Source organism: Dipodomys merriami, unplaced genomic scaffold, assembly GCF_024711535.1.
Source record: "Dipodomys merriami isolate MVZ:Mamm:240054 unplaced genomic scaffold, mDipMer1.0.p SCAF_6, whole genome shotgun sequence".
Lineage (NCBI taxonomy): Eukaryota > Metazoa > Chordata > Mammalia > Rodentia > Heteromyidae > Dipodomys > Dipodomys merriami.
In genome coordinates this window covers 5,097,789-5,120,243 of record NW_027206179.1, presented here as the reverse complement: position 1 = coordinate 5,120,243, position 22,455 = coordinate 5,097,789, and the positions used below count along the sequence as shown (strand labels likewise).

General features: G+C 37.9%; 1 pseudogene; it reads right to left on the bottom strand.

The window, feature by feature from the left end:
• Positions 1-830: 830 nt before the first annotated feature.
• LOC138813696 (EEF1A lysine methyltransferase 2-like) lies at positions 831-20,451 on the bottom strand (annotated as a pseudogene).
• Between the last annotated feature and the right edge of the window lie 2,004 nt (positions 20,452-22,455).

The following is a 22,455-nucleotide window of genomic DNA, read 5'->3' as shown; positions in this document are numbered from 1 at the left end:
CCAAGTCTTTCCATTTCCTGACAAATGGAGTAATGTCATTCTTTCTGATGGAAGCATAGAATTCCATTGTGTATATATACCACATTTTTTTGATCCATTCATCTACTGAGGAGCATCTGCTTTTATTCCATATTTTAGCTATGGTAAATGAACACCAAAATAAGAACACAATTTTTTTCTTTTTTTAATCTTAATTTTTATTTTTTGTGAACATACTGTACAGAGGGGTTACAATTACATGGGCAAGATAATGAATACACTTCTTATCAAGCATTGCAGCCTCTTCCTTTGTTTACCCTTCACATCCCTTCCCAGTCTCCCCCCCCTCCCCACCCAATCTTCCCCCCCCCATCAAAGTTGTAAAGTTCATTTTCGACCTGACAACTTGTACTTCTCATAGATTTTTTTTCTTTCTTGCTATTGTTTCTATCATATTTATAATGTGCCTTGTGATTTTTTGTTTATTTGTATGTTTCTCCCCCATGGTATAACTCCTGTTTTCAGTGCATCTTTTTTTTTTTTGAACATTTGTTTACTACTTTAAAGCTTTTATCTGGTCAGAAATTACAGGACATTATACTAAGCTAAAAATAAAAATATTTAAATCTTAAATCCAAATGAATATTCATAATTAATCTTAGTCAGTCTTTAAATGCCAGTCACTCATATGCTCATGATATTTTTTAGGTCATTTCTTTTCCATTATAGGTATTCCAACATATATATCCTGCATACTTACTAAGCATTTATTTCAACTTGTTTTCGCTGTGACAGAATGTTTTGCTGTGTCTCTTCGTTTAAAAAGATATCTGAATTTGTCCAAGGAAGTCTCAAGTTTTTTGTAAAACTAATGATGTTACACTATTTGCAGGTCTAACTCCAAAGCTGAAAGTGGGTATGGGCAGCTCTTCAAAAATTTCAAATCCTGGGCTGGGAAGGTGGCTCAGTGGTAGAGTGCTTGCATTGGATGCCTGAGGCCCTGGGTTCAATTCCTCAGCACCACATAAGCAAAGAGAAAAAAGCCACAAGTGGCGCTGTGGCTCAAGTGGTAGAGCGCTAGCTTTGAGCTGAAGAGCTCAGGGACAGAGCCCAGGCCCAGAGTTCAGGCCCCAAGACTGAAACCCCTCCCCCCCCAAAAAAATTGAAATCCTTTGCAAAATTCATCCAGCAATTCTTCCTTGGTCCAATTACAAGAGGTTATTAGAAAAAAGCCATTTACTTTCAACACCCCAGAGAGAGATTTCACGTACTGCTTCCTCTTCTCAGCTGCACTGTCAGGATTAATGCTTATGGAATCAAAAGTCCCTTTTTCTACACAAATATGAAATCCAGAAAGCTTTGTGGAAAGATTCAAAAAGTATTCTACCTTCAACTTTATGTTAGATAATCCTTCTTTGTAGTACTTCTAGAAAGCTGAATTGCAGGAGAGTAATCAATTCCAGTAATATTACATAAACCAAGTTTTGCAAGTTTAACCAGGAAAACACAATTTCCAGTCCCGTTATTAAGTACTGAAGCATTCAATGGAACTTGTGCTTCTGAATCCACCTTATTAGTCGATTATACTCTCTTTCCCAAATCAGATTTTCTCTTGTATCTCCATATTCTTGGAATATTTGAAGTTCTATCTGGTCCCCAGTGCCAATGGGACGAAGCCATCCTCGATGGGATTGCTCAGTCAGGACCGTGCGATAGCCAAAACATTGCTGCTGTCCGCTCTGTGATCATCTTGCTTGGCGCTCTGATCTTCACGGCATCTTGTACATACAATTCTCTAATTCAGAGAGGGGAAGGGAAAAAACAAAATGCTTAAACAGGGATACTTTGGCGGGGAGGGGATGGGAATAATTGTGGAGGTGGGAGAGAAGGCATGGTAGGGGAAAAACAAAGGAGGAGGTAACAATGCTCCATAGTAATTGTACTCATTACCCGGGTCATGTAATTAAACCTTTCTGTACAGTATTTTTATAATACAAAACGTCCAAAACAAAAAACCCAGTCAAGCCACAGGAAAACCAAACTCAGAAGCAAACAAGAAACTCCACCAAGAGACTGGCTGTGGACACAGAGGAGACACAAAAAAAAAAATCAAAGAACTCTTATTACTTCCAAATTTTTCAAATTAAAAAAAAATTTTCTTGTTTTTGTTTTAGGTGTGTATGCTTTTTTAATCTTTTTACGCTTTTTCCCTTTTGCTTTTTTTGGGTAATTTTTGTGTGACTTAATTGTTGTTCTGCTCATCCACAGATACATACCCATCTTTGAATATTAGACTTTATCATTCATTATGTGCATACCTAAATCAGAAATTGATTGTTCAATTCACAAACACACAGCCTAATCTCCTTTAATAGAAGGATTTTTTCTTTATACTTATATAATTTTAAGTGCTTCATGTTTTAAATTTTTATTGAGAAAATACTGTACAGAAGGGTTACAATTACATGGGCAAGATAGTGAGTACATTTCTTACCAAGCATTGTAGCCTCCTCCTTTGTTTACCCTTCACATCCCTTTGCATCCTCCCTATGCCCCCACCCAATCCTTGCCCCCCAAGTTGTAAAGTTCGTTTTTGACATGACAACATGAACATCTCATTGTTGCAACAGGTCCACTTGTGTCCTTATTTAAACGACTCGTTTTTCCCCTTCCGCTCCACAAATACAGTGAAATCAGGGGTTATACTGTGGGGGAGGGATATACAAAGAAACAAAGAAATAATTTTATAATTGCGATAGAAACAAATGCATGAAAGAAAAAAAACATTTAAAATAGATACCTTAGGATTAATTTTCCTAACATCAACTTATCTGACCTTTTCTGCTTGACTCATACACATACTAGATATTGCAAATAAGGGAAACTATGGGACCTATGTTACTTTGGGCTTGGCTTACTTCACTTAATATAACTTTTTCCAAGTCATTCCATTTCCTACCAAATGGGGCAATGTCATTCTTTCTGATGGAGGCATAAAATTCCATTGTGTATATATACCACATTTTCTTGATCCATTCATCTACTGAGGGGCATCTAGGTTGGATCCAGATCTTAGCTATGGTAAATAATGCTGCAATAAACATAGTTGTGCTGGTAGCTTCAGTGTGGTCTTGTTTGTAAACATTTGGATAAATGCCCACAAGTGGGACTGCTAGGTCATAGGGGAGCTCTATGTGGAGTCTTTTGAGGAATCTCCATACTACTTTCCAAAGTGGTTGAACAAGTTTACACTCCCACCAACAATGAAGTAAGGTTCCCTTTTGTCCACATCCCCTCCAGCATCTGTTGTTGTTAGAGTTCTTGATTTTTGTCATTCTAACTGTGCTGAGGTGGTATCTTAATGTGGTTTTGATTTGCATTTCTTTTATGGCTAGGGAGGTTGAGCATTTCTTCATGTATCAATTGTCCATCCTTCTTTCTTCTTCAGAGAAGTTTCTCTTTAAGTCATTAGCCCACTTATTTATTGGGCAGTTGTTTCTTTGAGGATTTGTTGTTGGGAGATTTAATTTTTTGAGTTCCAAGTATATTTTAGATATGAGCCCCTTGTGCGTTGTATGGCTAGTAAAGATCTTCTCCCAATCCGTGGGCTTTCTATTGATCTTGCTAGCTATGTCCTTTGCTATGCAGAAGGTCTGCAACTTCATGCAATCCCATTTGTCCAACCTTTCTTTGATTTGTTGTGTTTCCGGGTGTCTATTATGAAAATTTCAGCATGTGCCAAGGAGACCTAGGGTTTCTCCTATTTCATCCTGTAATGTTTTCAGAGTGTCTGCTTTGACTCTGAGGTCTTTTATCCATTTGGAGTTGATTCTGGTGCCGGGTGCTAGATAAGGATCTAGCTTTAGTTTTCTACAAGTAGTTAACCAATTTTGCCAGCACCATTTACTGAAGAGGTTGTCTTTCTTCCATTCTATTATTTTAGATCCCTTATCAAAGATTAGTTGGCTATAGGTCTGTAGGTTCATTTCTGGGTTTTCACTTCTATTCCATTGGTCCTGAGGTCTGTTCTTGTGCCATTACCAACCTGTTTTGATTACTATGGCTTTATAGTAGAGTTTGAAATTTGGTATTGATTTTCCTCCAGCAGTGTTCTTTCCATTGAGGAGTATTTTTGCTATTCGGGGTCTTTTATTGTTCCATATGAATTTTTTGGATTGCCTCTTCTATTTCCTTGAAGAATGAAGTTGGAATTTTGATACATTTCCAATTGAATTTGTAGATAGCTTTGGGAAGTATTGCCATTTTCACGATGTTAATCTTTCCAATACAGTAGCATGGGAGTTTTTCCCATTTTCTAAGTTCTGTTTTGATTTCCTTTTTCAAGATTTTAAAGTTTTCATCATAGAGGTCCTTCTCTTCTTTGGTTAAGTTAATTCCTAGGCATTTTATTTTTTGTGGGGCTATTACAAATGGAGTTGCTTTCCTAATTTCAGCCACACTTTACTCATTGTTGACATACAGAAAAGCCATTGGTTTTTGAGGGTTAATTTTATACCCTGCTACTTTGCCAAAGTTTTGAATCAGCTTGAGTAATTTGGGAGTGGAGTCTATGGGATTCTTTAAGTACAAGATCATGTCATCTGCAAAGAGGGAGAGTTTTATTTCTTCTATCCCTATTTGGATCCCCTTTATACCTGTAGCTTGTCTTATTGCTGTAGCTAGGCATTCTAACACTAGGTTGAAGAGAAGTGGAGAGAGTGGACATCCTTGTCTTCTTCCTGAGTTAAGAGGAAATGGCTTTAGTTTTTCACCATTAAGTATAATGTTGGCTGAAGGTTTGTCATATACAGCCTTTATTGTATTGAGGAATGTTCCATGGATTCCTAATTTTTCCAAGACCTTCATCATAAAGGGATGTTGGATCTTGTCGAATGCTTTTTCTGCATCTATTGAGATAACCATGTCATTCTTATCCTTGCTCCTGTTGATGTGATGAACAATATTAATTGATTTACGTATATTGAACCAGCTTTGCATCCCTGAAATGAATCCTGTTTGATCATGATGTATGATTTTTTGGATGAATTGTTGAAGTCGATTGGCCAAAATTTTGTTTAGATATTTTGTATAAATGTTCATCAAAGAAATGGGTCTATAGTTCTCTTTCTTTGATGAGTCCCTGCCTGGTTTTGGGATGAGGGTTATGATGGCTTCATAGAATGTGTTCGATAGTGAGCTTTCTCTTTCAATTTCATTGAAGAGTTGGAGGAGTATTGGTGTGAGCTCTGCTTTGAAGGCCTTGTAGAATTCCGCTGTAAAACCATCTGGTCCTGGACTTTTCTTAGCTGGGAGGTCACTTATTGCTGTTTCTAATTCAACGCTTGATATGGGCCTGTTAAGCTGGTTTAACTCATCTTGGTTTAGTTTTGACATGTCAATATTTGCTAGGAAAAGGCCCATTTCTGCCAAGTTCTCAAACTTATTAGCATAAAGTTTTTAGAAGTATTCCCTTAAAATGTTCTGAATCTTGGTTGTTTCAGTGGTGATGTTTCCATTCTCCTCTCTGAGTTTATTTATTTGGGTGTGTTCTCTTCTTTTTCTGATAATATTTGCTAAGGGTCTGTCAATTTGTTAAGTTTTTCGAAGAACCAACTCTTTGTTTTGTTGATTCTTTGTATAGACTTTTTGGATTCTAAGTCATTTAATTTTAATTATTTCTTTCCATCTACTGGATTGGGGTTTATCTTGCTGTTCTTTTTTAAGGAGGTGCAGATGTCTCACTAAATTGTTGGTTTCTCCAATTTGTTGATGTAGGAACTCATATTAATAAACTTGCCTCTGAATACTGCCTTTCCTGTGTCCCAGAGGAGCTGGTAATTTGTGTGCTCATTTTGTTGAATAGCATGAACATTTGAAATTCCTTTCTAATCTCTTCCTGACCCACTCATGATTCAGCAGTGTGTTGTTCACCCTCCATGTGTTACTTGACTTTCGTTGTTGGCTTTTGGTGTTGAGTTTTAATTTTGTTCTCTTCTGGTTGGAGAGAATGCAAGGTATAACTTCAATGTTTCTGAATTTGGACAAGTTTGTTTTTTGGCCTAAAATGTGGTCTATTTTAGAAAATGTTCCATGTGCTGCTGAGAAAAACGTATATACTGATGCTGCTGGGTGAAATATTCAGTAGATTTCTGTTAAATTTAGTTGATCTATGCAGTTGTTTAGATCTGCAGTTTCTATGTTGAGTTTTTGCTGAGTTGAACTATCTAGTGGGGAGAGTGGTGTGTTAAAATCCCCAACAATTAATGTCTTTGGATCTATGTGGTATTTGAGGGAAAGTATTATTTCTTGGATAAATTTGGGTGCTCATTGTTTGGCGAATAGATATTTAGAATTGTAATATCCTCCTGAAGGAGAGATCCCTTAATTAGTATGTAGCGACCTTCTTTATCTCGTCTCACAAATTTTAATTAGAAGTCTATTTTATCTGATATGAGGATTGCAACTCCCGCCTGTTTATGGGGGCCGTTTGCTTGGTAGATTTTGTTTCAGCCTTTAACATTGAAAATGTGTTTGTTTTTATGGACAAGATGTGACTTCTGAAGGCAGCACATAGAAGGATCTTATTTTTAAATCCAACTAGACAGTCTATGTCCCTTAATTGGAGAGTTCAGTCCATTAATGTTAAGAGATAGGACTGAGAGATATATGGGACTTCCTGCCATGTTATCCACCTTTTTGGGGGCTGTGAAAACTGGGTTCTTCCTATGGTTCTTGGATTCTCCGTTTGGGTGCAGTTTCTTGGCCTTTATTGTGGTCTTGTTGGTTTTCTATGTGTAGGATGTCTTTAAGAATATGTTGTAGGCCTGGTTTGGGGGAGATGTATTGTTTCAATTTTTCTTGCTATGGAAGGTTTTATTTGGCCTTCAGTTATGAAGGAGATTTTAGCTGAGTACAGTATTCTTGGTCGATAATTGTTTGTTTTTAGGGCATGGCATACATCATTCCAGGCTCTTCTTGCTTTGATTGTCTCTGCTGAGAAATCTGAGGTGATTCTAATTGGTTTCCTTTATAGGTGATTAATCTTTTCTCCTTGACAGCTTTAAGGATCTTTTCCTTGGTCTGAATTGATCCTGTGTGGATTATAATGTGAAGGAGCAATATCCTATTCTGGTCTGGTCTATTTGGAGTTCTAAAAGCTTCTTGTATTTGAATAGGCCTATCTTTTTGCATGTTTGGGAAGTTCTCTGCTAGGATCCTGTTAAACAAATTTTCTAGACCATTAACTTCTGTTTCTAGGTGCTCCTCTACACCAATTATACTTAGATTAGGCCTTCTGGTGGTGTCTTCCAATTGTTGGATAGATCTATCATAATTCTTGGATTGGTCTTAGATATTTGTATGTTCTTTCTCTATAATGTCTAGGCTGTCTTCAATCCCCGAGATTCGTTCTTCTGCACGGTCTTACCTGATGTCGAGACTTTCTACTTTGCTTTTTATTTCTTTTCCTTCTAATTGGTCAGCTTTGATGGCTTCAAATTCTTTGTTGAAGCTTTTTTTTAGATCTTGTATGAACTTCTTTGCTTCCTTAATTTGGTGTTCAGTGTTTATTCTCAAATCACTTAGTTGATTGGTTATGGTTTCCTTGGACTCCCACTCCTTCTGTTGGGTTCCATTCCGCATTCCCTTTTTGGTTTCCCTGACTTACTTCAGCTCTTCATTAATGGACTCCATTTATGCCTTTAGTCATCTTTGTGTATTCTCATCCTGCTCTCTCAATTCCTGTATTACTCTTTGATTAGCTTCCTCCTGTTTGTGAGATTCCTCTAGTTCTCTTTGAGTGTTCTCAGCCTGCTCATGCCATTCCTGCCTTTCTCTTTGAGTATTCTCAAGCTGCTCACACAAATCCTGTATCAGTTTTTCAGTAGCTTCCTCACGCTTATGATATTCCTATATAAACTTTTGGATTGCCTCCTCTCTCTCCCTATCACGCTCATGCAGAGTCCTTTGTGTTTTCAATATTTTAATTTATCATGTTTGCCAGCAGTGTTTGTAGAGCTATATGGGAACTCTCCTCTGGATTATGCATTATCTGTTCTGTCCCCTGGTTTTCATGAGTGGGAGTTGAGATACCTGAACTTGCCATTTTTCTTGTGTTTTTCCGGCTTTCTCTGCCCATTTAGAATGAAAATAGCACCAGTTTTGTGCTAGAACACTATCTTAAGGCAAGCATCAACCAAAGTCTGTATTTGCACAGTCAATTGTCTGCAGATACAATATAGTTCAACAGATACATCTATTAAACATCAAACAGCTATATATGAATGGGCTACGAACTGCAAAGAAGAATTTGGTCTACCAGAAATTATTAGCTTTAGGAAGAGATGTGGGCAAAAAATAGGAATAGAGAGATGTGGGAAGGCACAGAGAGTGTTAACTAAGTCCTAATCTCAAAGTAGGAAATCAGTTGGATAGGATGAGTGTAGACAGAGGGAAAAAAAAAAGAAGAAAGAGAAAGGGAACAAAAAGAGACCAGAAAAAATAGAAAGGTAAAAATTAGAAATATTATACAGGACCAAAAACTAACTATTCAGAGAAGAACATGAATATAATGAGAGAAGGGGAGGGATATAAAGGAGATGTGAAAAACTTAAAAATGAAAATACTTCAAATATTATATAGGTATAAAGAGCTAATAGTGTTATAAAGGAATTTAAGTCTAAGAGGTTTTGAATTGAGTAATAAATTTGTGGATTAAGTGTGTACACAATGGTGGATAAGGTCTAATATTCGACTATGGGTTTATCTGAGGATGTGCAGAACAGCAATTAGGTCACATAAAGAATGAAAGAGAAGAACAGGTGAAAATGATAAGAAAGAAAGAAGAAAAGATCAGAAGTTCAGTAGAGCTAAACAAAAAATAAAACAAAACAAAGAAAACAAAAAACAACAACAAAAAATGGAAGAAAACACACACACACTTATACCTCTAAAATAAAATTCTAAGAGGAAAAATAATTATTAGAAAACAATTTTTTTTCAAAAAAGGTAAAAATTAAAGATTAAAAAATATTTAGAAAAAAAATTTTTTTATAGAAGGTTCAACAACAACAACAAAATTTCTTTGATTTTTCTGGGAGGGGTGGGAAAAATCCTGTGTCTCCCTTGTGTCTGTAACCAGCCTCTTGTTGGAGTCTCTTGTCTGCCTTTGTTCCGGGGATTTGGTTGGTTACTTAATTCAGTTTCTTTGAACAGTCAGAAAAAATGCTCTGTGATCTTCCTTCCAGGTTAGTTCCATGGGAGGAGATGGCTTTTTCCTTGAGTTTGGAGATTCTGTGATGAGGCTAGGTTCTGGGTAGAGTTGAGACCTTTCAGCAAACAATAGCTTTTCTCAGGGGCTGGTTTGTGAGAAACTCACAGAGCCCAGCCTAGAGCCACTCTCAGGGTTTCTGTTTACTGAATTTCAGTTGATTGTCCAGGCTGCTAAAGGGAGGGGCAGCCTCTGGCTCTGATTACCCGGTGAAGAAAGCCACTCCTGGGGCTGACGCCCGAGCTGGGTGACTTTTTCCTGGGTGGAGCTGAGTCTGGCAGGTCAGGTTAGGCTCTTGTGACCTGCTAGATGACTCTAGATTTATTCCAGGGCCTGAGTTGGAGCTAGCAGCTCTGCCAAGCTTTGTCAGTATCCAAGATGGAGATCTCCGGTACTGGGGGAGGAGGGGTGGCCTTCCCTCCTCTGCTCCCTGAGAAGGAGTGAGGATGTCAGGCTTCTACTCATGCCGAGTCTTGGTTCCTGGGTTGTCTCTGGTCTGCGAACTGCAAGATGAAGATGTCTGCTCCTTGTTGGTTCTTGCTGGTGTTGAGTGGAATCTGTTCGCTGCCATGTCTGGCTCCTTCATCCCGGACTCTCTGTCATTCAGGTATGGCGGCGGCAGTTGCCACAGCCACCACTGCCGCCACCGCGGCGGCTGCTGGCAAATGCTCAGGGCTGTCTCCTTGCCTGTATTTTTTCTCTCTCTCTCTCTTTTTATTGTGACAATACTGTACAGAGGGGTTACAATTACATGGGCAAGATAGTGGGTACATTTCTAATCAAGCATTGTAGCCTCCTCCTTTGTTTACCCTTCCCATACCTGCCCATCCTCCCTCCCCTCACCTAATCCTCTCCCCCCAAGTTGTAAAATAAGCTTTTGACATGACAACTTGTACTTCTCATTGTTGCAACAGGTCCACCAGTATCCTTATTTAAATGACTTGTTTTTCCCCTTTCCCTCCACAAATTATACCGCCATCAAATACAGTGAAAGCAGTGGTTATACTGTGGGGAAGGGACAAACAGAGCAACAAAGAAATAATCTTATAATTGCATTAGAAACAAATGCATGAAAGAAAAAAACATTTAAAATACATATATTAGGGTTTATTTTCCTAACATCACCTTATCTGACCTTTTCTGCTTGATTCATACAACTCTCTGTCCTGTGAAGGCACACTTGGTGTGATTCCCTGGCTTAGGACTCTTCACTGGAACTCTAAAACTGCTTTCTATGCCAGAGCTTGTTTAGCCTTCAGCTTCTCCTCCGCCATCTTCCTGGAACTCCCCTCATGTTTTAATTTTTAAGTTTTTCATTTGTCCTTTTTTCTTTCTTCCTCTCCTTCTATCCTTCTCCTTTCTCAATATTATTTCTTTGTATTTATAATTTTTAATTTTTAAATTTAATTTTTTTCATTTTCCTTGTTCTTTATTTCTCTCCTCCTTTCCTTCTATCTTCTACCTCTCTCTGAATTACATCTTGGTTAAATTCCTTCTCCCTTTTTCCCTCCTCACATTCTTCTAATCTTATTTTCTCTCCACAATGCTCCCTAAACCTATTAGTTTCTGCTCTGGTGACTCCTTTGACATTTGTAGTCAATTGATCCACATTTGTTTGTTGTTGAACTAGATTTTATCTGTTGAAATAATATATATATATATATATATATATATATATATATATGTACTCATTTGCACTGTGTTAAACAATCTGTGCAACTACATGATTCTGGTTGATGCTTGCCTAAAAATAGTGTTCTAGCACAAAATTGGTTTTGCTTTCATACTAAATGGGCAGCACAAGATGGAGAAACAAGAAAAATGGCAAATCCAAGTATCTCAACTCCCACTCATGATAATCAGACAGAGCAGTTAATGAATAATTCATAGAAGAGTTTGCAAAATGCTCTACAAACACTACTTGTAAACATGATGAAGGAAAATATTAAAAGCCTGCAACGGACTCTGAGTATGATAGGGAAATGGGTCAGGAGGATAAGGAAAAGTGTGTGCATGATGAGGATAAACAAAGATTAATACAAGCATTGTGTGAGCATGATGAGTCTAAAGAATAATATATGAATCCCATGAGCATGATGACTTTAACCAAAGATAAATACAGGAATTATGTGAGCAGGAGGAAGCTAATCAAAGATTAGTACAGGAATTGCATGAGAAGACGAGAGTAGACAAAGATTAATGGAAGCATTCATGGAATCCACAGACAGCAAAAGGAATCCAGGGAGGCAATAAAGGAAATGCTGAATGGAGCACATAAGAAGGAAAGGGATTCCAATGAAACCATAAGCAATCAACTAAGGGATTTGAGAAAGAAATTGAAAACAAATTAAGGAATTAAAAACTCCATAAAGATCTAAAACAAAGGTCCAACAAAGAATTTGAAGCTATCAAAGCCAACCAATTAGAAGGAAAAGAGATAAAAAAAAGTAGAAAGTATTGGCAGTAGGATAGACCATGCAGAAGATCGAATCTCAGGGACTGAAAATCACCTAGATCTTAAAGAGAAAGAACAGACAACTGTTTAAGACAAATCCAAGAACTATGATAGATCAATTCAATATTGAAAACACACCACTAAAAGGCCTAATCTGATGATAATAGGTGTAGAGGAGCTCCTAGAGAAAAAAGTTAATGGCGTAGGAAATTCATTTAAAAGAATCCTAGCAGAGAACTTACCAAACATGTACAAAAATAGGCCTATTCAGATACAAGGAGCCTTTAGAACACCAAATAGACCAGACCAGAACAGGACATCCCACTGTCACATTATAATTTGCATAGGATCAATTCAGACCAAGGAAAGGATACTTAAAGCTATCAAGGAGAAAAGATCAATTAACTATGAAGGGAAACCAAACAGAATAACTTCAGATTTCTCAACAGCGACAATTAAAGAAAGAGCTTGGAATGATTGATATATGCCATGCATTAAAGACAAAAAACTATCAACTAATATTTCATTACCTACCTCAATTCTCCTTCATAATAGAAGGTCAAATATAAATCTTCTATAGCAATAAAAACTAAAATAATGTATATCCACCAAACCAGCTCTACCAAAGATACTTTAAAGTGTCCTACAGAAAGAAAACCAACAAGAGCACAATAAATGCCAAGAACCATCCCCCAAACAGGGAATCCAGGAATCACAGGAGGAAACCAATTGGACAGCCACAAAGAAGGTTGACAACATGGCAGGAACTACCAAACACCTCTCAGTCTTATCTCTCAATATTAATGGAATTAACTCCTCAATTAAATGTTATAGACTGTCTAGTTGAAAGAAAAAGCCAGATCCTTGTATCTGCTGCCTTCAAGACACACCTAGCCCACAAAAAACAAAAATATTTTGAAACTGAAAGGCTGGAATGAAATCTACCAAGCAAACAGCCCGCATAAACAGGCCAGAGTTGAAATCCTATCAGATAACGTGGACTTCAAATTAAAATAAGTGAGAAGAGATAAATAAGTCATTACATACTAATTAAGGTATATTGTTTTCAGGAGGATATTACAATTCTAAATAGCTAGTTACCAAAAATGGAGCACCCAAATTTATCCAAGAAACACTACTTTCCCTCAAATCTCACATAGATCAAAAGACATTAATTGTTGGAGACTTTTAACACACCACTCACCTCCCTGGATAGATCAACCTGGCAACAACTCAGTAGAGAAACCTGAGATCAAAACAATTGCATAAATCAACCAGACTTAACCAACTTATACAGAATATTTCACACAGCATTATCAGAGAATATTTCTCAGCAGTACATGAAACATTCTCCAACATAGAACACATTCTAGGTCACAAAGCAAATTTGTCCAAATTCAGAAAAATTGAAAATGTGCCTTGCATTCTGTCAGACAAGGTAATAAAATTAGAACTCAAAACCAAAAACCAGCAACGAAATTCCTGTAAAATGTGGAGGCTGAACAACACACTGTTGAAACACCAGTGGGTAATGGAAGAGAAATTCAAATGTTCCTGATATTCAACAAAAAATACCATCTCCTCTGGGATCCACCAAAGGCAATACTTACAAGCAAGTTTATAGCTCTGAGTTCCTCTATCAACAAATTGGAGACATCTGAAAGAAACAATTTAATGAGACATATGAATTTCCTTGTAAAAGAGCAACAAGCTAAATCTCAATCCAGTAGATGGAAAGAAATAATTAAAATTAAATCAGAATTAAATTAATTAAAATCCAAAAAAAATCCAAAAAATCATACACCACGATCAAACAGGATTCATTTCAGGGATGCAAAGCTGGTTCAATATACACAAATCAATTAATATTATTCATCACATCAACAGGATCAAGAATAAGAACCACATGGTTATCTCAATAAATGCAGAAAAAGCATTCGACAAGATCCAACACCCCTTTATGATGAAGGTTATGGAAAAATTAGGAATCCATGGAACATTCCTCAATACAATAAAGGCTGTATATGACAAACCTACAGCCAGCATTATACTCAATGGTGAAAAACTAAAGCCATTTCCTCTTAACTTAGGAACAAGACAAGGATGCCCACTCTCTCCACTTCTCTTCAATCTAGTATTAGAATGCCTACCTACAGCAATAAGACAAGATGCAGACATAAAGGGGATCCAAATAGGGAAAGAAGAAATAAAACTCTCCCTCTTTGCAGACGACATGATCTTGTATTTAAAGAATCCATAGACTCCACTCCCAAATTACTCAAGCTGATTCAAAATTTTGGCAAAGTCGCAGGTTATAAAATTAAGCCCCAAAAATCAATGGCTTTTCTGTTTGTCAACAATGAGAAAAGTGTGGCTGAAATTAGGAAAGCAACTCCATTTGTAATAGCCCCACAAAAAATAAAATACCTAGGAATTAACTTAACTAAAGAAGTGAAGGACCTCTATGATGAAAACTTTAAAATCTTGAAAAAGGAAATCAACACAGAACTAAAAAACTGGCAAAGCCTCCCATGCTCCTGGATTGGAAAGATTAACATCGTGAAAATGACAATACTTCCCAAGGCTATCTACAAATTCATCGCAATACCTATCAACATTCCAACCTCATTCTTCAAGGAAATAGAAGAGGCAATCCAAAAATTCATATGGAACAATAAAATACCCCGAATTCCAAAAACGCTCCTCAATGGAAAGAACACTGCTGGAGGAATATCAATACCAAATTTCAAACTCTACTATAAAGCCATAATAATCAAAACAGCTTGGTATTGGCATAAGAACAGACCTCAGGACCAATGGAATAGAATTGAAAACCCAGAAATGAACCTACAGATCTATAGCCATCTAATCTTCGATAAGGGAGCTAATACAATAGAATGGAAGAAAGACAGCCTCTTCAGTAAATGGTGCTGGCAAAATTGGTTAACTACATGTAGAAAACTAAACCTCGATCCTTATATATCACCCTGCACGAGAATCAACTCCAAATGGATCAAAGACCTTGAAGTCAAAGCAGACACTCTGAAAACATTACAGGATGAAATAGGAGAAACCCTAGGTCTCCTTGGCTCAGGCCGAAATTTTTTGAATAGAGACCCGGAAACACAACAAATCAAAGTAAGGTTGGACAGATGGGATTGCATGAAGTTGCAGACCTTCTGCAGGGCAAATGACATAGCTAGCAAGATCAATAGAAAGCCCACAGATTGGGAGAAGATCTTTACTAGCCATACAATGGACAAGGGGCTCATATCTAAAATATACTTGGAACTCAAAAAATTAAACCCCCCAACAACAAATCCTCAAAGAAACCACTGCCCAATAAATAAGTGGGCGAAAGACTTAAAGAGAATCTTCTCTAAAGAAGAAAGAAGGATGGCCAATAGACACATGAAGAAATGTTCAACATCCCTAGCCATAAAAGAAATGCAAATCAAAACAACATTGAGATATCACCTCACCCCAGTTAGAACGGCAAAAATCAAGAACTCTAACAACAGATGCTGGAGGGGATGTGGACAGAAAGGAACCTTACGTCATTGTTGGTGGGAATGTAAACTTGTTCAACCACTTTGGAAAGCAGTATGGAGGTTCCTCAAAAGACTTCACATAGAACTCCCCTATGACCCAGCAATCCCACTTGTGGGCATTTACCCAAATGTTTACAAACAAGACCACACTAAAGCTACCAGCACAACAATGTTTATTGCAGCATTATTTACCATAGCTAAGATCCGGAACCATCCCAGATGCCTCTCAGTAGATGAATGGATCAAGTAAATGTGGTATATATACACAATGGAATTCTATGCCTCCATCAGAAAGAATGACATTGCCCCATTTGTTTGGAAATGGAAAAACTTGGAAAAAATTATATTAAGTGAAGCAAGCCAGGCCCAAAGAACATAGGTCCCATGGTTTCCCTTATTTGCAATATCTAGTATATGTATGAGTCAAGCGGAAAAGGTCAGATAATGTGATGTCAGGACAATGAACCCTTAGATATGTATTTTAATGTTTTTTTTCTTTCATGCATGTGTTTCTAATGCATTTATAAGATTATCTCTTTGTTGCTTTGTATGTCCCTCCCCCACAATATAACCCATGCTTTTACTATATTTGATGTCAGTATAACTTGTGGAGGAGATGGGGAAAAACCAGTTGTTTAAGGATACAGGTGGACCTTTTGCAACAATGAGAAGTACAAGCTGTCATGTGCAAAATGAGCTTTACAATGTCGGTGAGGGGGGGGGAGGGGGGAGAAGGAGAAGGATTTGGATTAGGGGGGAGGGGGCAGGCTGGGAAGGAATGTGAAGGGTAAACAAAGGAGGAGGCTGCAATGCTTGGTAAGAAATGTACGCATTATCCTGCCCAAGTAATTGTAACCCCTCTGTACAGTATGTTCACAAATAAAAAAATTAAATTATGAAAAAAAGAACCTCGGGGAAGGTAGGGAGGGAAGGGATGGCAGGGGGAAAACAATGGAGAGGGTAACAATGGTCAATAGGAAGTGTACTCATTACCTCACTCATGTAACCGTAACCCTCTGTATAGTATCTTTACAATAAAAAAAGGCACAACTGTGAAGCATCTGCTTCACAGGTTTGTGACCCACAGTTTCAGTTTTGTATATGCATATATATGTTTTTTTATTGACAGAAATCTACACTATAGCTCACCTCTAATGAAATCCTCTTGTGAGTCCTCAGAATAATGTGTAAGACTATTCTCAGGAGCTCTGCATTTGTAGCCTTGCCTCAGGAAGAAAAACATGAGTTAAAATATATGTTTGTAGATTTTTCTTCTTCATCACAAGTGATGTGATTTCATCTAAGACCAAAGATAGTGAAGCCCCAGAGATTGAGTTATCTTGGATGGAGTTCGTCAAAAATCTGTGTCTAGAAACTATTTTCATGAAAGCCAGTTGGGATGTTGCAATTCTAGCAAGAGATGATGCCCTGTCATGTGAACGTTGAAATTGCCAGAAAAAGTCTATGCATTGAGTTGTCAACAGAAGTTATGAGGGCATTGTGCTTAGAGGGTTAATTCACGCACACCATATCCAGGAAAACATCCTCTCTTTGTAAATGATACCTCATAGTTTCAAAGCCATAAAGATGACAGCAGAAGGCTTTATACCAACACAAACTCACTAAAGAAGAAAGACACCCCTGTTCCCACCTGTTTGACACAGCCTCCAAACATGTCTAAGGGAAATTCAAACTAAGGCATCAAAGTCCTGTATTGATCTAGAAATCTAGTAGAAGTAGAAAAATCAGAGATGTGAAGAGACAGGAAGCATCTCCCATTTTTTATGAATGAGAACAAATATTGTTGAAATACTCAATTTACAAAGAAACTCGCAGATTCATTTCCCTTCATAATTCCAATTTTATCCTTCACAAAAAAAATTTTCATAAATTTTTTTGGATTCACACAATGAAAGAATTAAACCATGAGGAGAAAGCACAATTATGACAATATGGCAAACCTGATTTCAAACACAACCACTGAAACTAAGTCAAGATGTTGCCAATAGCATGTGGAAAACAGTAAATATTATAGATAATCCAGAACAATCCCACAGAGCTACAGTCAACTGATTGTTAACAACATGGCCAATTACGTATAATGCACACAACATTGCTCTGTAACAAATGTTGTTTGTAAAACAGTCTTGCCACTTGTTGAAGACTGGAAATAATTCCCAGTTTATTCCATTAAATTCCTCAAAACTTAAGAGCTTCAAGCATGAAACTACCAGGTAGATACAAAAGAGAAACAATTGAAACAACAGATAGAGTTAATTTTCTTCTATTCCATATTGCAATAGCTTAGAGAGAAGAGGAAACCTTGATGAATGCGGCCTGGTCTATGGCTCAGTTTTAGATCCTCCATTCCATATCCAGTACATTAAAGTACTGAGTCAGCCATGAAGGCTCATGACTATAGTGTATACTGCTCCCATGGCTGAGATAGAGATCACAGTTCACCGACAGCCTTGGCACAATTTTCATAAGACCCTCTTAATCAGTAGCTTGGTGGGATGGTATATGCTTTGTATTAACCTATTTGTGTGTGTGTGTGTGTGTGTGTGTGTGTGTGTGTGTGTGTGTGTGTGTGTGTTTATATCTGTGTGTCTGTGTGGATGTATGTGGGTGTGATTGTGTTGAGAGGGAGGGCTGAGATCAGGAGGATTGTGATTCCAAGCTAGCCAAGGCTAGAAATTTCCTGACATTCTATGTAAATAGAAGAAGCTGAATACTGAGGCAAATGCCAGGCATTCCAGATGTGGCAGCAAACATCAATAGAAAGACTAGAGCTCAAGCCTGGACATATAGCAAAACAAGACACTCACAAAAAACGTGTAAAGGTAGGATGGAGAAATGGCTCATTCTCCAGTACTTCCTATCATAGTCCTTAAGAAAGCATTTACAAGTGGGTGTATGTCAGAATGAAAGAATCTGCACAGACCACAAAGAAGCTAAGGGATGTCACTCAGGCTCTGAGTTGAAGCCATAATACTGACACAAAAATGATGAACAAAAATGAATGGTGGGAAAAAATACAGGTCATGTTTTGTGGTAGAGACAGAAGGTCAATGGTAATGTAAGTGTTTTCCTATAAAAAAGATATTTAATATGTATTTATGAACATGGGCTAATAAAAATTGTAATAATCATTTTAAAAAGTGATGGTGTTTAAGGATGTTATTTGTTGTATTTCTAAAAAAAGTACATTATATAAATATACACATGGACACATCAAAATATTTTTAAAGCTTTACCTTTTATATTTATTTTTTAAATTAAAATTATCTTTTGATCATTGTACAATGGAGTTGCCTTAAACAAAGCAGTTTATGAATGACATATATATCTTTATCAATGGCACCCCTTTCAACCTTTCATTCATCCCTCCTTATCCACCTCTTCCATCTTTTCACTTTGTTGGATAGGTATCTTTTATCAAACATTTGCTGGGCAAGTGCTACCAACTCAGATAACACCTTTCCCTCAATACCTTCTAACTGGCTGGGAACATGGCTGAGTGGTAGAGTGCTTGCCTAGCATGAATGAAGCCCTGGGTTCAATTCCTCAGTACCACAAAAACTGAAAAAGCCAGAAGTGGGCCTGTGGCTAAAGGTGGTAGAATGTGACCCTCACACAACTCTGGACCCACAACTCCTAGTCCGAAAACCTTCTAACTTTTGTAGCTTTCTTCTAATATCTGGGCCCCACTGGGTAACAGAGGCCATATTTAAGGCTCTTTGATTCTCTGGGACCTCAGGATCTAGATGTATAAGTCCTATAAGCCTCCAAGAGACATTCTAGAAAAGCAGAAGAGGACTCACTGGGGAGCTGGCTTCCATCTTCTGCCCATATCCCTTCTAACAGAGTCTGGCAATAATTGGTAAGCATCTGCTTACTTCAATTGCTGTTGTAATCCCAGCTTAGGCAAGTCAGGGGAAAGACTTGCTCCAAACAGACTGGGTCATCTGTGGGTAAACCACCTGGTCCAAGGACCACTGCCAAGGTACTATGCCGCATTCACTCCCTTTCCTCTAAGGTGAAAACACCTGTAAAAGTTGCTGACAATCATCCCAGGTGGACTGGTGTGTAAAAAAAAACTATCTTTAATAATGAGATGAGCCCCTGGGATTTTTCAGAGAAGGACAGATTATGCTGTTTCTCATTACACAGATAAGTAATTGTAAAGGGAACATACACTAGAAAGTGTGCTTGCCCACCATCTCCCCCATGCGCCTATCTCAAGGATATTAAGGGGACTGTACCACCTTGTACTACCGCAGGCTGGTACAAGGAAAAACTTCTGATATGGGAGGTACTTAACATTGGAAGTGGTGATGACAGAATGGGAGGGAGAGTACACCAGTTGGTCTTCCTATAGGGGATCCTGTAACACTGGGGGAGAAGGTTTTTCAGTTATGAGAACTTTAGGCCATTGTTCTATCCTAGAAAAAAAGGAGTAAGCAGAGGTATATACAAGACATGGATAGAGTTATTATCAAACACACACAGACAAATAGCCACAGTGTCTGTGGAGAGTGTGCATAGGTGAGGTACTTCACCTGGAGAATTTTGGGAAGTGGACTTCACAGAAGTAAAGCCTGTAAAGTATGCGTATCAGTATCTGTTAGTACTAGTGGACACTTTTTCAGGCTGAACAGAGGCATTCCCAACAAAAACTGAAACCTGTCAGGTAACAGTAAAAAATTTACTCCATGAAATAATTTCTCAATTTGGCTTACACTTAGCAGTGGAGTCCGACAGTGGCCTGGACTTTATGCCTAAGTTACTCAATTGTTGGCTAAGGCCCTAGGAATAAATTTGAAGTTCCATTTTATTTATAGACCTCAGAGTTCAGGGGAGATGGAAAGAATGAATAGGACCTTAAAGGAATCTTTAGCTAAATTAGTTACAGAGACTGACCATGATTGGGTAAGCCTCCTCGTTGCTCCCTTCGAGCAAGATACACCCCTTATGTTAGAGGATTCACTCCTTTTGAAATAATTTATGGTAGACCATTCCCTTTGGTTCCTAAACTTGGGAGAGCTATATTTACAGAAATGTGTAACCACAATAATGTACTGTCCCTGCAGGCTTTGCAACATATTCTTTTGCATAGCAGAGGCCCACCAGCCTCCTGAGGAAAACTGTACCCGTTCTTTCCTGCCTGGACTGCTGATGTGGGTAAAAGACATCATGTTCCTGAATTAGAACCCAAGTGGCAAGGACTTTACTCAGTAGTGCTAGCACGAAAACAGCATTGGATCCATCAATCTCAAGTGAATCAGGCAGTGGAAAAATATTCCTAGAAGGCTGCAAGGTGGACTGCTCAGAGACACTCAGATGATCCCTTAAAGATAAGACTTACCAAGTGTTAAATATTGTTAACTAGTGTGTTTATATGGTTTGCTCCTTATTATGTGTTAAATTTTAAGCCTGTTCAATGAGGGAGAGAAGGAAAAATTTAGGATTTGTTCAGAAAGAATCAATGATTTGATTGGACATGAAAACCATTGGGGACTGAAATAACCTGTGGGCCCCAATAATCAGCAGGGCCCAATAGTCAGCATGGCCGGTGGCCCGGCCGACTGGAGGGGGCAGGCCATCAATTGGCAAGCTTCACCACTCCACAGACCAGGCCACCTTGACAGAGCAGGATTTCAGAGGCTGACATCACCACCCTATGAGGCATTGCGGGAGGGCTGCCATGCTGCTGAAAGGGGGTGGGGCATCGAGCGGAAGGAATAGGTGTGAAAGGGGTGGGCATGCTACTGGAGGGGTGGAAGGTTGAGCCCCACATGGTGAGCTGAAGAAGTGATTGCAAAGTGGGCAGCTTGGGGAGGAGCAGGAATGACAGTTGGAATACAGTTAAGGGAAGAACCATTAGGAAAAGGCCGTTAGTTAAGTTAGTTAGTTAGTTAGTTAGTTAGTTAGTGTAGAGGGAGGAGAGTAGTAGGAGTGAAGGGAGAGATAGCAGGAGGGAAAGGCCCGCTAGAACAGAGCAGGGCAGGCCTGTGGAGGACAGGGCAAGCCTTGAGAGGTCCCGGTTTTTGGGGGTTTTTTTGTAAGTTCTTCCCGAATGGTACAAACCCTGTTGTCGCTGTATTTGATTCTGGTGCCCTGCATCTTGTATAAACATTATCTTTTTCTAATTTGAGTAGGGGAAGGGAAATAGCGAAATGCTGAAATAAGGATACAGGATGACCCATTGTTACAATGAAATGTACAAGACAGCATGTTGAGTACAAACTTTACAACTTTGTATGTGGGTGGGGGGAATTGAGGAGGGGCAAGGAAAGGGATGGTCAGGGAAATATAAAAGAGGGTGTAAGCTCAATAGGAAATGAACTCATTACCTTGCTCATGTAATTGTGACCCCTCTGTACAGTATCTTTACAATAAAATACATATTAAAAATTAAAAAGCATGCCCTCAACAAAAGAATATGCACACAGCATATTTTGCAATACCTTGTTATATTTTCAATTAAAATTTACATAATAGAAAACCATAGTCAATTATATTGTCATTTTTTTATTGGAAATGTAAATGTGAGAAGAGGTTTGAAGTCAGCCTGAGCAGAAAAGTCAATGAGACTCTTCTTTCCAAGTAAAGACCAAAAAGATAGGAATGGAAGTTCCACTGGTGAAGCAGTATTTAGTGACAAAGACAAGGGGCAGTTTAGGCCCTGAGTTGAAGCATGTATAAATAAATTTAATTAATATCAGAAGAAACACATTATGAACAGTTAAAGAGACAGGAAACAAGTAAGTTTCGTCTATATGCCTTAAATATGTAAACGTGAAAATAGAATAGAAGCTAGTACATCAATCTATTTGAAATAATAACTAATGCTTTCCTGATCAAATTAAGAATTTAAAAAGTGACAGATAAAATGTTGATGAATCACCAGATTGTAAGAAATGAAAACATTATAAGAAATAATATTTGATATTTTAACATTCAAAATTTTATGTATCAAATTAATAGAGTGCTTAAACAACAATACATTTAAAAAGTATATCTAGGCATTGAGGAATAAACTATCATGCATTACACATTTTCATATTAAGAGAAAAGTCAAAAATCTTATACATTTAATCTTAAAAATAAGCTTATTTTTGTAACATATACACTCATTCTTAAAGTTATATGAGGGAAGTAGGGTAAGAGAGAGGAAGAGTAGTAATAGAGGAGATGGA